The following is an 18,694-nucleotide window of genomic DNA, read 5'->3' as shown; positions in this document are numbered from 1 at the left end:
TCCCCCAGCTTTCCCCTTATTGCTTTTAGCCTGATGATCATGCTACATGTAATTAAATTTCTTCTTCCAGTCAATCTTTAAAATCACATTTCTCACCCCACCCCTCGGTATGTTACTTAAAGATTGAGAGCGTAGGGAATTCTACCTAACAGAGTAAAGCTACTTTTTTCTTTCATTTCTTGCTGCTAAGAAGTAAAACCACAAACAGTGATGTTCCATTCAATAGCTAGAAACGCTTTTGACAACTTTATTTCAAGCAAGGCTGCTGACAAAGTAAAGCATCATGCAAATCATTCAACACTCTGAATTTGTAACAAAATTCGGAATAACATCTTATTCTTTACAGGCTTCCTTTTTATAGCTTTTTGTAGGAGTCAATATTGTGATATTTCAAAGACATTTAAATACACAGGCAAGCTTTTGTATTGGCACGAGAGTACAATAAAAGCCATCATACATTGGCAAATAGGTGAATATTAGATTACATAGAGGTAAGAATTTGCCTTTTAAAGACATTCAGAATTTTTAATGTTAATGTTTACCAGTCGGTATTCTATGATCAAAGACTCAAATTACAGCAGTCTTTCTCTTCACATTGTAATACAGGTCTAGGCTGAAAATTATACAGAATTTGAAATTAAATTTGTTTTGGCCTGCTTCAGCCTCCTAATTACCAACTGATTTGTGATCACCTACTTTCTTCTGTGTGGTCACCTCAAAGCTGCAGACAGAATAATTTTAGAACTCTGGGTGCTCCTCTTTCAAGGTATGGCTATATTTCATTTATTGAATAATGTGCTGTGATAGTGGAGGTGTCTGGAATCATAGATCTGTGGCAGCTTGAGGCTTGGCCCTTTATATTATCTGTAACAGGCCAAACACTGCAAAACCCACTGTCATGTACGTATGCCAATATAAAAAGCATCAAACGTTTCCTGGCTGGTTTTGTAAGGGCCGAGTATATACACGGAGCTACAATCCTTTTTTCTAGGGTCAGTTATTGGATACAGTTTTAATGTCTCAAAGAGATGGCTGATGTGTTTTAAGACAAGCTTTAAATATCACTACTTACTGTTAGTAGCACTTACAAATACACTCATCACTACATGAGTCTTTGGGGAACTATTCATATGGGCGTTATTTGAGCAGTGTCAAATTTTCATGAATAATACATGTGTTCATTTTGAATGGAAGGTGCTCTCTGGCACGCTCCCAAAGCACGAAACATGTCAAAATTATCTTTGTTTATTTGCTGAGTCCCCAGAATCAGTGTTTAGAAGTGTGGCTTCGTTACTCCCTTGTACGTTGTATGCTCTTGCAGTCCTTGACTGGGTAAAAATATCAGTTAAGTAAGCAAGTTGTACAAACTCCAGGATATCATCAAAGCATGGGGAGAACCAAACGAGTGTTCAAACAAGAAGAGTTGTACTCTGGGCAAAATTCAAATACTATATCAGCTGTATTCCTCCTGAGGCCAATAAATGTCACTTAAAAATGAATTGGTATTTGACACTTTTGGGAGTTGTCCTTTCTCTGAGTATATTCCAGTGCAGTGTGACCATTTAGGGCTGTTCTCATGTATGAATATGTTTGGCATTTGAAAAATAGCTTTTATATTTGTATGGGTATTTATTAGCGGTTCTTTTTCACATTACTTTGAGATTCATATCTGATATTAAATTGAGAAGCCATCTTAGATGATTTTTTCAAACTGAGTTGCAAAACGGCTGCAAATGCTGCTTTTTCACATTCTTGCCCAGGTCACAGATTATTCTTGTCACCATATCCTTTGACAGAAAAGGAACAGTAAGTCAGCCACTTGCTCACGTTGTGAGAAAAGAACACTTGCAGCATTTCCCTTATTGCTGAAAGATATAAATACTCCCTTGTTTCATGAAATTTGACTGCTTTTGCAACTTTTAAATTTACAAAATAAAATGCCTCTGGAGTTTTTCTGAGCAAAACAGTGACTTTGGTGGGATTTTGAAAGGATGCGGTAATTTGTTCAACTTTCACAAGAAAAAGTCCATGTTTGTTTGTCCTGTAAGTCAGAACAACATCCCACATACTGCAGTAGCTTTGCCAGATGAAGTCTTCATTGGCCAATGCTGCTAAAAAGGCAACACCTGGGAATGAGGCTTATCTGCATAGAAGGTCAGAAGCTCTGTTCCATGTATTTATTTCAGAAAGGCCTTTTCTGTTTGACTGTCTTTTTTGGTTCCATTCTTGAATATCTGTCTTCAGCAGCATTACTTGCCTGCGGTTTCTCTGCTGAGTTCAGTTTTCACTTGATTTCAAGCTCTTCGTCTGCAAATTGATGATCCATGATGAAACATCTTCACGATTGTGAATCATCTAATACTGTAGTTTTTCTTTAAAAAAAAAAAAAAAGTAAGAATACAGCCTGGCAGTGCAGCGGATGCAAGTTGAACAGTTGAAGATGAACGCAGTTCTGTAAAACAATGCACAAGATGAGTGCCACCTACTGCCTGGTTTTTTGCTCTCTGTGTTAGTCCATGTGCCAGTGTCCTGGCCGGTCCTTCTCGCCATTTTCCTGACCATGGTCCCACATCCCAAGACTGCAGGGTCCTGCTCCTTGCCTTTCCTCTTTCCTCCATACATTGCCTACACAGTAACTGTTTCTCTTCTCTACAGCACCAGTGTATATGAACTATTAGCCTTTTCTTACGTAAAGCGATGGTGGCTATTCTTGCTCTGAAGTGACATCTTGGCACTCTCAATGTCTGCTCTTTTAAGTCTGCTTGAAATGTTTTTTGTTTCTTGCATGAAGTCAGAAACAATTCTTTTGATACTCAACCCCATAGATTACTGACAGCCCAGTTCTGCTTTCCTTTCTGATGTTGCATAACACTATACTGCTCAAAAAATTCTACTTAAATTAACGTGACTGCTTAGCGTGGATCCTGCAGCCCGTAGCTGTGCTAAGTAGTATTCTGTTTCACAAGTGGTCCCTTTGAAGTCAGTCGAGTTACACATGCTTACATCATGTCTGAACTTGGTCCACTGTGTTTACAACATGCATATTTGATATTGCACAGTGGGTGTACATAACTTTGAAAATAGTAAAATCTTTATTACTTTGAGGAGTGTGCACATTAAATAACAGATTTTCATTTACATCAAGGCTCCTCGCACTCCTCTGGTGATGCAAAATGCCTTAAAACTAGCATAAATTCCACTGAAGACCAGCTGAAAATCCCTTTTCACAGCCAATGCCACGTAAGATGCTGCTGCATGTAAACCGAAATGCAGCCTTTCCCAAAAGGGGTTTTTTAATTTCAAGGGAATGTTTCCACTTTTTTGTTTTGTTTTCCTGTTGTAAAAATACAATAGAATTAATCACTGTAACTTTCTGCTTGTTTTTAATGTACAGTATGCCATCTTACAGTAAATCTTTTATGATGAGCAGTTGACCTTTTTTATCCCCATGAGTTTCAAATCAAATGTTAACACTTTTTCTGGTTACCTGTATAGCAATGCTCATATAAACAGCAAAAAGACTGCTTATTCCTTGGATTACTTTGAAGAAGATTAATCCAAATACATAATGTCACTTGAAATCTGCTTTTTTTCGATTCCCAGTTTGGGACAGGAAGGTAATGCATAAAACCATATTTTTGAAGATTGTAGAGGTGGACTTTTATGTCTAAACCTTCTCAAATCTATTTTGTTCTTTGTTTTTAAGCTCCAGTTCTGGTCTATCTGCATAAAATAGTCACTTAAGGGGCTACAAAAGTAACCTACTGAAGCTTCAGCTTCTGCAGATAAAATAAGAAACAGCTAGAATTAGTATAAACGTATTGATTCTTACCTGGTAAAGAAGTACTGCTTTTTGAAGATCACCCTGTATTTGAAACACTGGACAAGAACTTGGGGGTTCTGCATCCATTTCTTGACTGCAGCAAATTCCTTGTTTTACTCTTTGTAATTCAGTTAGTTGCCATACACCAATCTCTTGGTCTGTCAGTCTGTCTACCTGTCTGTTTATCCATCTGCTTCACAGAGGTGGTGTGAGGGTAGTGCTGCTTACACTTCCCATACAAGGGTCTGCCTAATATCTGTAAGGAACTGCTAGAGCAGGGGAAAATATTTTCTGCTATTGCTAGTACTCTTCCCTGACTTTTTATGTGATTCTCCCCACAAGAGAAAAAGAAAATGGCTGTTGCAAATCTTAGGGGAGAACCCATCAATATAAAATCAGGATATATCTGTACAGTCATGTTTGAAAACATTTTAGTAGGAGATTTCCTGTCTTGGCACAGAATATTTTGTTTCTTTTGGACAAAATGGTATAATGTTTATCCATATACAGCTAGTTTACAGCTTTCCTGTATGGTTCCTGAATGCATCCTTCTCATCATCTTCCTTTTTCTTTTTAACTGGGAAAATAAGCAGTGTATTGGAAATTTTTCTTTATGTGCTGTAGGCTACACTTAGACATTGAGGTCTCAGTAATTTGTGTTTTTAATGGATAGGGGGGTTTTCCTTCTGGGTCATTTTGACAGAGCAACTTAGGTTGTCCAAACATATTCTGAAATACGTTGGGGATTATGGTTTCAACACATGCGTGCCTAGGGCCAAAGTATGAGTAACACATGAAATTTTGTTCCATTCCATGAACAAACCACTGTTTTGTGGTATAATACAAAACATATCTAAGCAGTTTAGATCACTATCAGGCATTACAACGTTAGGTTTTCTATTTATATGACTACCCCAAGCTCATTAGAAGCTCATTTTGTAGCTCTAGGGAAGTAAGAATAAAAAGCAGTGAAAAATAGTACATTGTATTCTGTTCTAATTATACTCTATTTACTGTACTTACTAATATATATATCAAGTGTATAATTTTATAGTTGCAGAGCCCAGCTTCCAAAACTTGTGAAGTCCAGGATTGTTCATAAAACTGTCGTGCATGCAATTTAACTATGCGGCTTTGATTGCGTGGGCAAACTGGCTGTGTGTGCATCCAGGCAGACTACTGGTCGCTGGTCCCGTATGAGTGTCCTTGAAGCGAAGTGTTTCCCGGTTCCTCTTCTCCACCTGCTCATAGGCCTGCAAGACGGACAGCGGTTGCCAGGCTCAGAGGAATCATCGGGAGGGGACTGGCAGATCTGAAATATCAGAAAGCATTTGTAAACGTTAATGACCAGATTCTGGATGTGGAATTTGACTGTTAAAAGCCACAGTCTGGCTGGGTGAGTCTTTGTAGAAAAAAATCACAGGAGTGCTCACCTTGGTCATGCAGGTAGAAGTTTCATGTCTCCATCAGACTAAGTTTGTGCACGTGGGAGAAATTCGGATTGGTTGAAATAAGGTATTAATGCATGAGAATGGGATAGGTAGTAGAGCAAGGAGTGGAGGCAGGAAGTGTCCTTTGTAAGGGACGGTATTTTTAATTGCTGCTTCTTGTCTTGCCAAGTTTACCTTTTAAGCTACAACTCTGTGGCCTTATTGACGTATTGGTCTCAACTTTTAATGAAAGGATGAATGCAGAATACAGCCATAGACAAGTAGTAAAACTTCTGCAGCTAAGGACAGAGAGAGGGAAAATAAGTCCATTATGTAATAGAAAAAACAAGGTTTTGGACAACCTAGATAAAAAACAATGATAACCTTTACCTTTCCATGCTCTTACCCCTCACTGGAAATTACTTTCTGTAATAAAAGGATATGTTGCATAAACCCAACCAAAAATGAGTGTTTACATTTTTTTGTAATGTAAAATTAATGAGCCATTGCTCCAATAGTAAAAAGCTTCTCCCAAGTGTGCATTAGTGGATTAGAAGCACACTTCACAGGTGGTTGAATACACAAGGCTGAAACACACCCAAGCTACACACTGAATCTTAGTGAGGCACACTCACTCATGGCTTATACTGTAAGAGAATACATAACAGCATTCCAGTTTATATAACACTTAGTTTAAAATAAGATGTGTAAGCTTGTTGTTCTAACGGAACATGTGTTTTAAAAGAAAAGCTGTGCATGAAAAAAATTCCTTAAAATCCAGATAGCAGAGTCCCTTCTTCGTGCTCTCAGTGTAACATATTACAGCAATAAAATGGAAGCACCATGCAGTAGACTGAAAACAATATGCCTGCTCCACAAAATAAATGTCTGTTTATTAGTCTGTTGTCTTGTGTATTTCAGTGCCCGTACACCCCCAGAGAGCGAGAAGATGACACTAAATTAAACCACAGATATTTGTCCCCAAATTAAGGTAACTTTCACTTCTAAAGTCTCTTCTTATTTATTTTAATTAATGAGTACAAGCTCTGTTTTTCTTCATCTTTAGCCTTCTTTCAGGTTTGCTGTTACGCACCTTGTTATAAATTCCTTGGCTTCCAAGCAGAGTTTTATGGGCATGGAGCATTGTGTTTAAAAATAAAGATTCTGAACACCCATATGTTTTGAGGTACAATTCCTTTCCTCAGAGGGTATATAACGCATAAAACAAAAAAGCCTATTTTATAATGGAAATCTGAAAACAATCAGTGAGCCTCTTGTTCAAAGTAACACCGGGTTTGCTTTAATTTTCAACAAATTCAATTTTCTTTAAAGTGCCGTTTATATGCCCATGTTGAATTATAATAGTTAGTAGTAATTTATTGGGGATATTATTCCAGGAATTTTTCTGTCTTCTACCTTTGACCCTAGGGATGCAATAGAGGGGGATAAAGAATGTATGGTGCAGTATGACACAATATACAGGGCAAGAAAAGGAGCATTACAGCAGAAAACTGATCTAGAAAAGGCACATTGATTGCATTATTTTAACAAAATCACTTCCGTAGTGTTCATGCAACATGAGGCTACTATCTATTACTCATTCTCCCCCCCCTTTTTTTTTCTCTTAAGCTGTCTTCAAAGCCACTGTATTTTCTTGCATGATTCTAGGAGAGGGTCACTGTAGCACAGAAATTGAGCAATTTTGTCCCAATTCAAAGCTAGTAGTAACAAATGGAAAGTCTCTGCTGTGGGTTTTGGATGAAGGCAATAATATTGTTTCTCTGCTAGTTCCTCTGTATAAGCTAAAGGCTTTGTGACAGGGTTTGGGATTTTCTTAATGCTATTTGAGTCTTGAACCTTTTGAATCTTACTGAACCTTTTCAAGCAGAGCCTTGCCATCATTTTCTTGTAAACTTTCTGTTTAAGTCAAATTTTGCAAGACACTGTTCGTGTTTTCACAGAAATAGAATCCACCGATAGCAATTTCCAAGACTTATAGCGTGGAAAGGTTGTATTGGGCTGTATTTTGTTTGGTTGGTTTTGGTATTTCCCCGCTGTAGTACAAGGCCTGATGTAGAACTGCAGGGAAATGGATGCTTACGAACCTATCCGCAGGCTTTGTGTCTGGCATCAGGACTTTGCCCCATGTCTTTGTAGTAAAGTCTCAAGAGACACTGGTTTAAATGAAGTCATGGCTCTTCCTTCCCCAACCTTCATCGTGTGACTGGGAGTGAGGCTGTTCAATCCAGCAAAGTTGAAATCTCATCCCTGTAGTTAATCTTGGCCCTTCTGGAAGTGGGACTGACCAGGCAGAGCTATTTCTGCCCTAGTTTGGAGGATTTCTTTGCTCCTGAAGATGGATCACGTTGATATTTGATGAACGCGTTGCCAGATGCAAAAGAGGGTTATTTGACATCTGAGAAATATGTAAAAACACACTGCAATATTTATACTGAAGTACCTCTTAGCCTCATACAATGATTCAAGGGAAAATATGTAGTATTGCTGGCTGTCAGTCCCTCTTTACAAAGCACTGTTGTAAAAAAGGCCACGAGCCCTGGGAGGTGACATTCTATTTTCTGTGGCCTCACAAAAATTTGATAATTCAATTTCTCTTTCCTCTCCCCTCAACTGGGAAACCCTTTGCCTAACCTTTATCTTTGTGCATGTAAGACTTGCCATTTTCAGTTGCCAGAAATGGTAGTGCCAGGGCAGTTGATTTAGCAGTTTCGTTCCCGCTAGGCCACCCAAAAGAGCAGTTTCTATTATACTGTACTGTGTGAATTGGCTGTCAGCCTATAGTCAGGTGAACTCTGCTTCTAGACGTGCTCCTCCTCTACCGCTGCCATCTTTCCAGTAACACATCATCGCTCCTGCACCGTTCTGATGATACGACGTGTTTACAGATCGCTGGAGCAACAGAGCCCTTTGACAGCGTGTTATTGCAATACATCATGAGAGACAGCTATTCTGATTGCGTTTTACTCCGAGGGTCCTTTCATCTGAAGCAGTACAGCTGATCTCAGGACTGCCTTAGAAAAATGTGGAGACAGATAAAATGCTATCTTCAGAATGGCCCTTAAATGACGCAAGTGCGTAGGTGCAACATCCGCGTCGCAGAGGACCGTGCAGCGACTCTGTCTTTAAGGGGATCTTTTTGTACAGCTGTGTCCTATCCTTCAGAATCCCTGAGCAGCAATTATTTTGTGTTCTTTCTCATTTTACAGTGTAACTGCAAAATCGCTGTTTATTGAGAAGTATTCTTGTTTTGTTTCAATCATTAGGTGGCTTTTAAGATGTGGGCAGAAGCAGGCATGGAAACAAAGGGCGTTTGAGCTCTGAAGACGGGGAGCATGGTAGCAAAGAATAGCGCTTTGGCACAGCGCACGGCCGTACAGGATAGCGCTTTATGTAACAGGATACAGACAACACGGCAGGCAATTGGCACCGCAGGAGAGCGCTTTATGTAACACCAGAGATAATCAGCATGTGGCTGGCATCACGGCTTAGTAACGCATACAATGACATGGGGAACAATTGCATTCTCTCTTGCTCTCACAGAGGTTACTGAGGGGAAATCCCTTCTTCCCATTCTGAATAAGCATGTGATATTAGATATATTTACTGAGGGAAGACAGGGATCCAGTGCCATTGTGCTAAGCTTTTTATTTGTCTTAATTTATTTTTTAGAAACATGCCCTTTGCTCACTTGCTACTGTTGGGGGGACAGACTGAACAATTCAAAGCTTTCCGAAGAAAGAGAGTAACTTTTTAATCACTGCAGTGAGCAGTACTTTTTGGCAACACTACAACGCTACCAAGAGGCAATTTTAATAAAACAGTCCAGTGCTTCGGAAGCTCCTGAAGTACTAGCAATTTGAAGGAAATAAGGGGATATATTCCTTTCTCCACATCTCTTTTTTTAATCTTTAAAAGAAAACCACAGTGCCCCTTTGGTGCCTCTTAAGTGGGCACAACTGTTGATTTAAAAGAAAGACAAGCTGGTCTTTATGGTTAAGCGTTTCAGTCCAATACCCTCTTTTAAAAAGCAAAGCACTTTAAGGTTTTGTTTAAGGTTGTTCATTCAAATCCAGAGGGACTGGAAAAGGTTGGCTGTGGAAGGCCAATTTCCCCACACCAAAGTTTCTTTGGTAGGACTCCAGGAAGGCTTTGGGGCATCCTGATTTCTGTCCACTCCTTGGCTTATAGTATTTCCTTCTCATCTAGTGAATAGATAAACTATTTTTGCTTGGTTATGAAGAAACAGCCTGACATATGTTTTGCAATAGTTTTTATGCTGGTGTAAATTCATGTATGCCAGCATCAAGGAAAGCAGGGTGAGTTACTCTGCAATATCCATCATTTCTTATCACACCAATCATCTGTCTTAGTGGGTATCATGTCATGCGTACAGTAGACTTTTCTTGAGAAGTTTTCCAAATGTGGTGCTTAAAATTTGGGACCTATAGCTCCTTTTGGGTAGAATGCAAATTCTCTTCAAATCAAAGTGAAGATTTCCATTCACTTGAATGAAATGTGGATTGTACTCTAGGACTGAAATCCTTTCTTCTCCCCTTACCCTCAATCCTGTTTTGGGCTTTCATACCCCTGAATGTCCTCCAAACAGAGGATGTATACATGCATGTAATTTCTCGCACACAATAGACACGTTTATTTCAAAACTCTTTATCAAAAAGTAGCCTCTATGTGAGTAGGCTCATTACCTTTTAAAGGCTACAGTAGTGAAAAAAGAACTTATTCTCAATGGCATGTATGCAGTTGACAGTTCTAAGACAAATTAACAGTAAAATTTTTCCCTATTCATAATAAGGTCTGGTTTAGTCCTCCTCAAAAATTGGTCTCTACAGATGATGTCATTGCTTAGTGGATGAACTAACCTGGTTTTAAATCCAGCTATGATTCTTTCATGAAGTATGCACTAGAGACAGAGCAAGCAAAATACATATTGTAACTTTATTACATTTCAGTTACTTATGGCAATTGCCTGTCTGTCCCTTTACTGAGCAGGGAAATTCCGATTCCTGCAGTGGCCCTCTGTCAAAGGGCTCTTCGGAAGTGGTCAGATGCCCTTGTTTTGCTGGGAGAGTTATGGAGTATTAGGACCATCACAGCAACCTGGTGAAAGTGTTTGGGCTGAGGATTTGTTATGGATTTTTGCAAGGTACTCGGGATTTGCTCCTTTTTCAGACCAGAACCTTTTAAATTAATACCAATTCAATACGGAATAGCAGTAGACAAGAATAGCCAGTTCATTTCCAGTTTTCAGTAATGTAGTTCTGCCATCCCATATACCTCACTTCCATCTTGCTCTTCCTTTCCTTATTTGTTCTTCCTGTTATTTTTTTTTTTTTAATACATATTTAGAACACATTTTCTTGACTGCATGGGAGTCAGCAAGTACTGGAAGAGTTAGCATATTTAATTTTCAACCTCTCTTCTAGTTTAAATAATTTTTCTTTTTCTAACTTCAGAAAAATTATTTTCAATTTAATTTCAATTCTAGTGGTGCAATGTCTGTAGATTGAAATCACAACGAAGACAGGCAAAAAGCACCATATATGGAAAGAATTTTCCAGTATATGAAATAGGTGTGTCTGTGCACATTTTGCTTGGACTTAAGCGTGAGCTTTGTTTTACTTTCTATAGTTAAAGCAAACAAAGTTGCTTTGCAAATGTAGGAAAGATAGCACTCTGCAGGCCTTGGGTTATTCAAGGCAACTATCCAGGGTTATTTCTGAGTAAAATATGATGGTTTTCTACCTAGAGCTAATGTATCAGCTAATCCATGGGCTGGTAATCTCTGAAGTGTGGAGTAAGAGTGACCCTTTATATCTCTTTTTTGTTTGTTTTTTTTTTTTTTTTTAACAAACCTTGAGGTTTCAGGCAACAAGTTGAGTTCCCTTTTACCCGATGAAAAGTGCCCACTAGATGTAGCTCCAAGGACCCCAGTGCTGATTCAGAAATGAAAATATTCCAAGATGAAGGAGACAGAGTGAAGCTTTAAAGAACAGCAATCATGACAGATTTTTCTTAAACATAGTGGGTGTTGTCTTCAAATTGGATGTGTTGTTAAAGTGTCCTTGAAAATTTCCCCGAGAGTTTAGTTGTGTAGGGGATTGTAACTTCATATATACTACAAGCAAAACATTTTTACAGGAAAAAGTATTTGTTCATTTGGGTAGATACTGACTTGTCCTTGACTTTATTTCCAGTCGTATCAATAGTGTGTATCTTACTTGAAAATTAAAGAAATTACATCAAAGTAATTTTATGAAATTTGATTAAATTTATTTTTATTATGATATAATTTAGCAAGTAAAAGGAGTATTTTTTTTTTCTCTTGACTAACTGTTAGAAAACAGGCTCTAGTGGGAAGCTATGTTCTTCTCTTCTGTTGCTTCTTAACAGCTAAGGCTTTCACTCAACTCGTATACCTTCTAGTCCTCAGCTGCACTTCTGCAGTGCTACTCTTTACAGTGTACGTAAATGAAAGCACCAATTTTATATTTGTCAGTTAATTAAAAATTCTATTGATTGTGCAAATAAAAGGATGCTCCAGAACACACCTTTTACAGCCTATTGTCAGAGGAATTCTACAGTCGATTGTAAAGGGAGCTGACCAAAAAATTAAGGGATGTGACTACTTAAGGAGATAAGTCTGGGTATCGGTGTCCTGGATGGAGCCTGTGACAAAAATTAATGTGTAACAGTTGTCTCTGAAGAACTAACAACAGTGAAGTACAGTAAAAACAAGGAAAAACTTGTCAGTTAGAAGGTATGATCAGCATTAACTACAGAAGTAGGTCCTTTGAATTAGAATTGGCAGCTCTTTGACTAATGAAGAGCCACATTTCTCAGCTTGCAGTGGGTGGGAATTTCTAGTTATTTCTTTTTCATTTTCCAGTGAAGGAGGAAGTGTTAGTGCCAGCAGGATGAAAAGGTGGCTTGGTGTTAAGTAGCTTAGAAGCACGATGGCAGCAGTGTCATCTTAGGTTTTGGAGTCCTGTTTTTTTGATCTAAGAAGAACCATGGAATTTAAGAGGTTTTGAAACCTTTCTGAGTCCTTCAGCGTTGCGTAGTGATTGAATATTTTTAAGGGGCTTTCTGGTTTTAATCATGTGCAATTTTTGTCTCTATTTTTGTCTCTTTAATCTGTGTGTTATTTTGTAGGAAACTCCTAAAATGCCATTGGCAGATAATCATTGTGTAAATAAAAGTGTTGTTTGTTTTTCTTCTAACTTATGATAATGATTAAGGTTTTAAGTTTGTAGAAACATGTTCATCCAACAGCTTTGGACCGAAAAAGCAGAATGCGTTTTCTCTACTGAGCCTGTTTGGTTTATGCCTCTGTTGGTTGTGAATATTGCTGCTGACCAAGAGGCTGTTAAAAACACTTTTCTTTTAATCTGTGTTGAGTTCGTAATTTATGCAAACACTTGACCAACCTGATGAATATTTATAATAAGCACTTCAAAACTTGAAGTATGCTTTTTTAATTGTTTTTATTTTCCTGTCAAATATACTTATGTATTAATCAGAGTGACTAACTCCAAAGACTTGTTTACAGTATAAAAGACATCCTGAGGCTTCTTTCCTTTATTGTACAAACACCAAAACACAGTACAAACCTTTATGCTGTCTGTGCTTACGTGACTTGCTGTTTTTTCCTCCTTTGCTGTAACTGTAGCACTGAAAAAAAATTACCATTTCTTTCTTAAGATAGAATAAACTTACTTCAGCATCCTCAGATTACTTTTATTTTCAGTGACTCTAAGAAATACGAAATATGAGCACAAGCATGAGGGGAATCTTATGGCTGTGTGGCAAAGCGTCTGAAGCAGAACGTGGAAGGCACTCGTCCTTCTTAAGTGATTCAGGCAAATCTTTATATTAGATCAAACTTTACTTGTCCTTCCACAGCCAGTCCTACCTTCTGTATCACATCTGGGGCTAGTTCAAGAAAAAATGCTTGTGCCTAATCCTGATCTTGTTTCTGGGGTTCTTTTTTGATAACCTAGTGCTAATGACCATAGAGTTATGGCTTTCATTCTCTCCGTGTAAAATGAAATATTCCTACTTACTTTTCCACTTTTTGTCCATTTTATTTATCAAGACTGAGAGCTCTTCGGAGCAGTGATTTGTTTTATATTTGTAAGTATTTTAACTGTACCAAGCTCAAATATACTCTTAGTAGAAGCCACCAGATACAACTAAAATTATTTTAAAAAAATAGCAGTAATACAGAGTCCACATAGTAGTGGACATGATTTATGATCTGTGCAGTTTTCCCCCCATATGATTTCCCTAAAAGATACTGAGTTACATCTGTAAGTGCCTCAGAGCTCCATCGTATGAAAAAAGAGGTTTCTGACTGAGCTGACACTTGTAATGTTTAGGTATTTCTTGGAGAAAAAACCACAGCAGTCATAGAAAAAGGAAATTGTGCTTTATCCATACAAATAAATCCTCAAGACTGCATTGTGGGTCTACATTACTGGTACTTATACTGCTGTGTTAATAATAATAATGCTTTTTGCTGAATGTTGATTGCCTCTTTTTTCCCCTTCCACATATAAAACGCAAGGTCAGAGACCAGGTTACACAAATCACTTTTTTTTTTGTTTTTAAAAATCTTTGATAGCAGCACTACCAAGCTTTTGAAATTTGGATGCTGGTCAGGTGGAAGTAGGCACATACAAAAACTCTGCAAGTAATTACAATGATTTCTGCTGCAGGGTTGGCTAGCTGGGATCAGGAGTCCCCCACCTGTAGAATTCCAAGAGCCCCTGCTATTCACTGCCCTTTGAACCTTTGCTTTTGCTTTTTCCTTTAACTGATTTAGTTCAATGGAATGTACAGCCGCAGTCTGTGGAAATGGACAGATGCTGCATGTATGACAGTGTGCTGCCAGAAATGGAAAAAACACAAGAAAGGGCAGCTTTGGATGTTGTATCCAGCTGCCTGCTGTGATTTTTCCACTAAAGCACTAGAGGGATTAACCAAATGCACTGCCAGCTTTACATGATCTGGGACAGGCTTTAAAATGGAGGCTTTTGCTTTTTACTGTCTACTCTCTTTCCCTGCCCTCTTCCTTCCCCCTTTCTTTGGCATCCACTTCTATCTCTGACAATGAAATTGCTTGGCTAACTTCAGGTTTGTTGTTACCATCTTTCAGGTGAAGTGAAAGAATCTCTTAATTGAAAAACACTGATTTTGTTTGGCCCTGTAATGGGTTCATGGGAGAGTCTACAATGACTTGGCTAGCCGGAATGTTTATTCTAATAGTGAACATTAAGATAATAAACTGGTAAAACCAGAGAGATCAAGCCTTTAGTGCTGCTGTGGGTGCAAGTGGATGAGTGAAGTACATGTACAGTATACTTCCAAATTAGTGTCTTTGTTCTGCGTGCTAATGCAGAGGGTGGGTAGGATCCAGGCCTACTTTCTCTTTCTTTGGATTTCTGGGATTGGGAATCTAGGAATAAATAGACCTTGCATTTCTGAGACCAAATTATTGTGAGCAGCATTTACACAGCAGCGTGGAAAGGGGGAAGCGCTTTTCTCACCTTCTTGCAATTGTGCAGTGACAGCTTACAAACCTAAGTGTAGGAGAGCATCTCTGGATAATGAAGCCTGAAGAAGTAAATGTCGTTTTGTGTGTGAGGCAGTGAGAATTATGCTCTTCACATCAGCGAACTGAGATAACATCATGCAATATCTCTGTCTGGTATAAAGTCACTAGCCCATCTCAAATACCAATGTTAGATTTGCTATTTGTCCTTAAACACAATTCTATAATTCCTAGGATGCCTGCAGATATTATTCAGTAAGTGCTGAAGAACTCCAAACAACCTGTATATTGTTACCAGACACTTACTGAACAGAAAAAGGAGTCTGTTTTTAAATTGTTGTTCAGGGTTTTTTTGATTCATTTACCACATTATGGTGACAGTGGTGGTGGTGAAGAGGAATAGATATGGAAAGAGTAACCAAATCTGAAATTAAAAGTTACAAAAACTAAAAATAGTCTGAGAATTCATACAGAGGCTAGGTATGCACTATGCAATTGTGCCGTTTCTCCATGCACAGGTCTTCCTCATGCAATTGATCTTTTGAGAGCCTCCTTGGGACTGGTGAGACACTGAAGCACAATAGAAAGGAGTGAGCATCAATCTAATACTTACATTGGTAGGTCATTGAAGTTGAGTGGGTCTCTATATTAGTGAAGTTAATTGTATCCATCACTGCTCATAGGATGAAATCCTGTGTGTACTTTGCTAAATGTGAATGTATTTGTCTGAGAAACTGGTTAGAAGCCCATCAGCTGTACTGAGTGAAGACTGGCTATTTGAAGCTTAGATTTTTGTACTCAATGTGTAATCTGCTTTTCACCTGAATAACCCAAGGTTTTCTGCCTGACTCTGTCAGTACCCTTCAGAGAACAGAGAGAACAAGTGCCTTCTGAAAATCTTACCAAGTTTTTGCTAGAATAGAAGAATACCACCAAATCTTCCTGAACTCCAGTGCTTTGCTCTGAGTATTGCGTGAACAGCCCTTTTAAATGCTGATTTTGTGTGTTGTCAAATAACTACCCTATTTGATTATCTATGTAGTTTCTTTACAAGCTATATGGATAGTGTTACGTAGGGTGTGGTAAGAATCATTTGGGACTTTTTTTTTTTTCTAATCTCCAGGTCTCTTAGGGTAGCACACAAAATATGATTAATATCAGACAAACCTAGGTCAAACTAAAGACTAATTTAAGTTAATTTTCTATTTTCATGAATGATCAGTGGGAGATCATTTAGGCAGGAAGTAAAAGTGGCAGGTATATAGAGAATGAGCCTTCCCCAGTTACATCATAGCATCTCCTGGTAATAAAACCTCCTGGAGGCATGCTTATGCTTCGAGACTTTTTTTATGTGGGGGGATTGGGAGGGCAACAGTACAAGTTAGAAAGTGTTCCCTGTAGGTATACAATAAAATGTCTTACTGTCGATTGTTACCGCAGAAGTAGCAGCGGAGTCTTGGGGCTCTGGGTAAGGCATGCTGGGTTCTAGCTTTGTGAAATTAGGCCATTTTACAAAAACCACATAGATTTGGAAGTAGTGACCTGGTGACCATTGCTGGTAATATCCCATTAGCCATCTGCATAATGGACACATTTGTTTCACAGTCTAAAGGACGAAAGGCAGGTATTGGGATAGTTCTGAAGTCTGAATACTCGGCTTTTGGCTGACAGCAGTTCCTCCAGATCATACCTGAAGCTTACGGGCAAGACAGAGTAGTAAGTTAAGCTCTCATTGATGATATTCTGCATGAACAGAAGTTTTCAGATTTTAGGGCTGTCAGGCTTAACACTGTAACGAGAGCCACCTTGAAACAAAGGGGATTGAGAATAAAGTTGGTGTCAGTCATATGCTTCATTTTGCCAGCCTAACAATATTTGGGGTTTGTATTTTTTATTTTTATTTTTGAACAACTTAATTCCTGTGGACATATGAAGCAAGGACAGATTGTTACAGCTGTGGAATGTCTGGAAAACAGTTCATTTCAAATCAGGACAGTTTTGCAATTCTGTCAATTGAAAATACTGCTATTGAGTGAAAAATAAGGAACATTTGGGGGGGCCTCAGAATAAAACTCAGAAATACGCCACTGTCCTGAAAAAGAAGTGTACGTGTATACCTTTAGGAATCCAGAACGGTTTGGCTTGGGCTTTTCTGGATATTAAGAGGCTGGCTGCAAATGTAGGAGGAGAAAAAGAAGTACAAGAGGCACAAGGGGAGATAAGAAAGGAATCTCTGTTTGCAGACCAGATAGTTTGTCACTCTGAGAAAAGCCTCGAGGAAATGGCTTTCAGTCAGATGATGGGATGAAGAATTTCTGGATTTATGAATAAAGAAAAGACTTCTTTGATCAGATCTGTCTGGAGTTCAGGGAAATAGGACTATATGGTTTCTGAAATAACAAAAATTTATCTGTACATGACTATTAATTTGCTTGCTTGACTAAAGCAAAATTCTGACTTTAGGGATAGATTTTTGGGTCAATAATTAAATATATAAGAAAAATGAAAGTTATCTGCTGGTAATAATAAGCTTATTAACCACAAGAAAGATGTGTATCACTTCTTGCGCTTAGTCTTTTGTTCTTCTTATTATATTTCCAACAGGAACACGAGGGAAATTTATGCTTTGTGTACAGACAATAAATGACTCAAATGTCAGAGTGGATCAAAAAATAGGGGAGTCTTTGTATTTCACCTTCTTCTGAACAACAAGCTGTTAACCATTGCTAAATCAAGCACAGCAGATATGTAAGAAGTCGAATATGTTGCAATAAGTCTATGTAGTACATACTGTGGAGGTGGAAGAGATGCAAGTGTTGGTGTTCTGTATAGCCTGCGTTTCTTCTGAGAGGTGCATCCCTGCCATAGCAGAGCAACGGGGACTGACTTTGCTTTTAGTTTCAAACTACTTAAGAGTCATTGGAGAATCGTACGTGCGTATGTCAGGCCAGCTGTTAGAGTGCACAAAGCACTGTTGATCCTTAGGATGGTGCAATTAGCAATACTCTGAGCTCTGTGGAGTTGTCTGCGAAACATGGAGCAAAAGAGTGAAGAGCAGGAGGTGCAAGAATCACAAGTACATCAAATTTTATAGTGTGTACCTGTCCTTTAAACAAGCAAACAACAGAACAGCTATTATTTGAAATAACCATGTAATAGCCCTCTCAGCAGCTTCTGTTATTTCTATGTCATCATGATTACAAGGCCTCTGTGAAGTGAATGTTGACTTGTGCTACTTAAAGCAAGTAATTTTGGCTTCTTTCTCTTTTCCTAATTTTGTGTCCATTCTGTCCTTTTACTTAGTTAAAACCAATAGGAGTTAAGTCAAGGTCTTTGCCATGATATATTTGCTGGTATGTATCTGTGCTGTTCTATCATGTTACTGGGCAGGAATATGTGAGGCTAGTCCTGTCAATACTGAAAAATATGTCCAGCTTGCTCAAGCATTTCTTTGCAAACCAGATGAGAGGAAACCATTGCTTTTGCGCTATGAATTTTATGGGTTCTGTTCTTAGTGATATATGTTATGTTGCTGGTCAATGAACACAGTAGCTTTTTGTGGCCAGAAGGAAAGGGAAATTGTCGGAGTTTTCTGCATGCAGCCATGTATCATAACTTCTAGGGCAATGATTATGGTGCTTAGCAGATACTTAACATATAAGGAGTTAGTTTCATTTAATCACCGGTATGGACAAAAGGAATTTCTGAACCGGAAAAGTACATCTGAACCAAGAAGGTGGTTCTTTAAGTTTATTACATCCCCTCCTGCCTGGTTTGTATCTACTGTATCCTTCAATCCCCTTTTCTCTTTCTCTCTCACCATAAAAATGTCCAACTATCTTTTAAGTT

General features: G+C 38.4%; 1 protein-coding gene across 6 annotated transcripts in view; it reads left to right on the top strand.

Moving 5' to 3' along the window:
- SUGCT (succinyl-CoA:glutarate-CoA transferase) overlaps positions 1-18,694 on the top strand; it is a 346,273-nt gene that overhangs the window by 199,377 nt on the left and 128,202 nt on the right. The window contains exon 13 of one of the 6 annotated variants that reach the window (XR_008575765.1): positions 6,175-6,244. The exons of the other annotated variants lie outside the window; for them this stretch is intronic. The gene's annotated coding sequence lies outside the window, so the exon portion shown is untranslated. The remainder of the gene's footprint in view (positions 1-6,174; positions 6,245-18,694) is intronic. 6 annotated transcript variants of the gene reach the window in all.

This window comes from Grus americana, chromosome 2 (assembly GCF_028858705.1).
Source record: "Grus americana isolate bGruAme1 chromosome 2, bGruAme1.mat, whole genome shotgun sequence".
Taxonomy (NCBI): domain Eukaryota; kingdom Metazoa; phylum Chordata; class Aves; order Gruiformes; family Gruidae; genus Grus; species Grus americana.
Note: the sequence above shows the minus strand (reverse complement) of the source record. Positions and strands in the feature narration are given on the sequence as shown.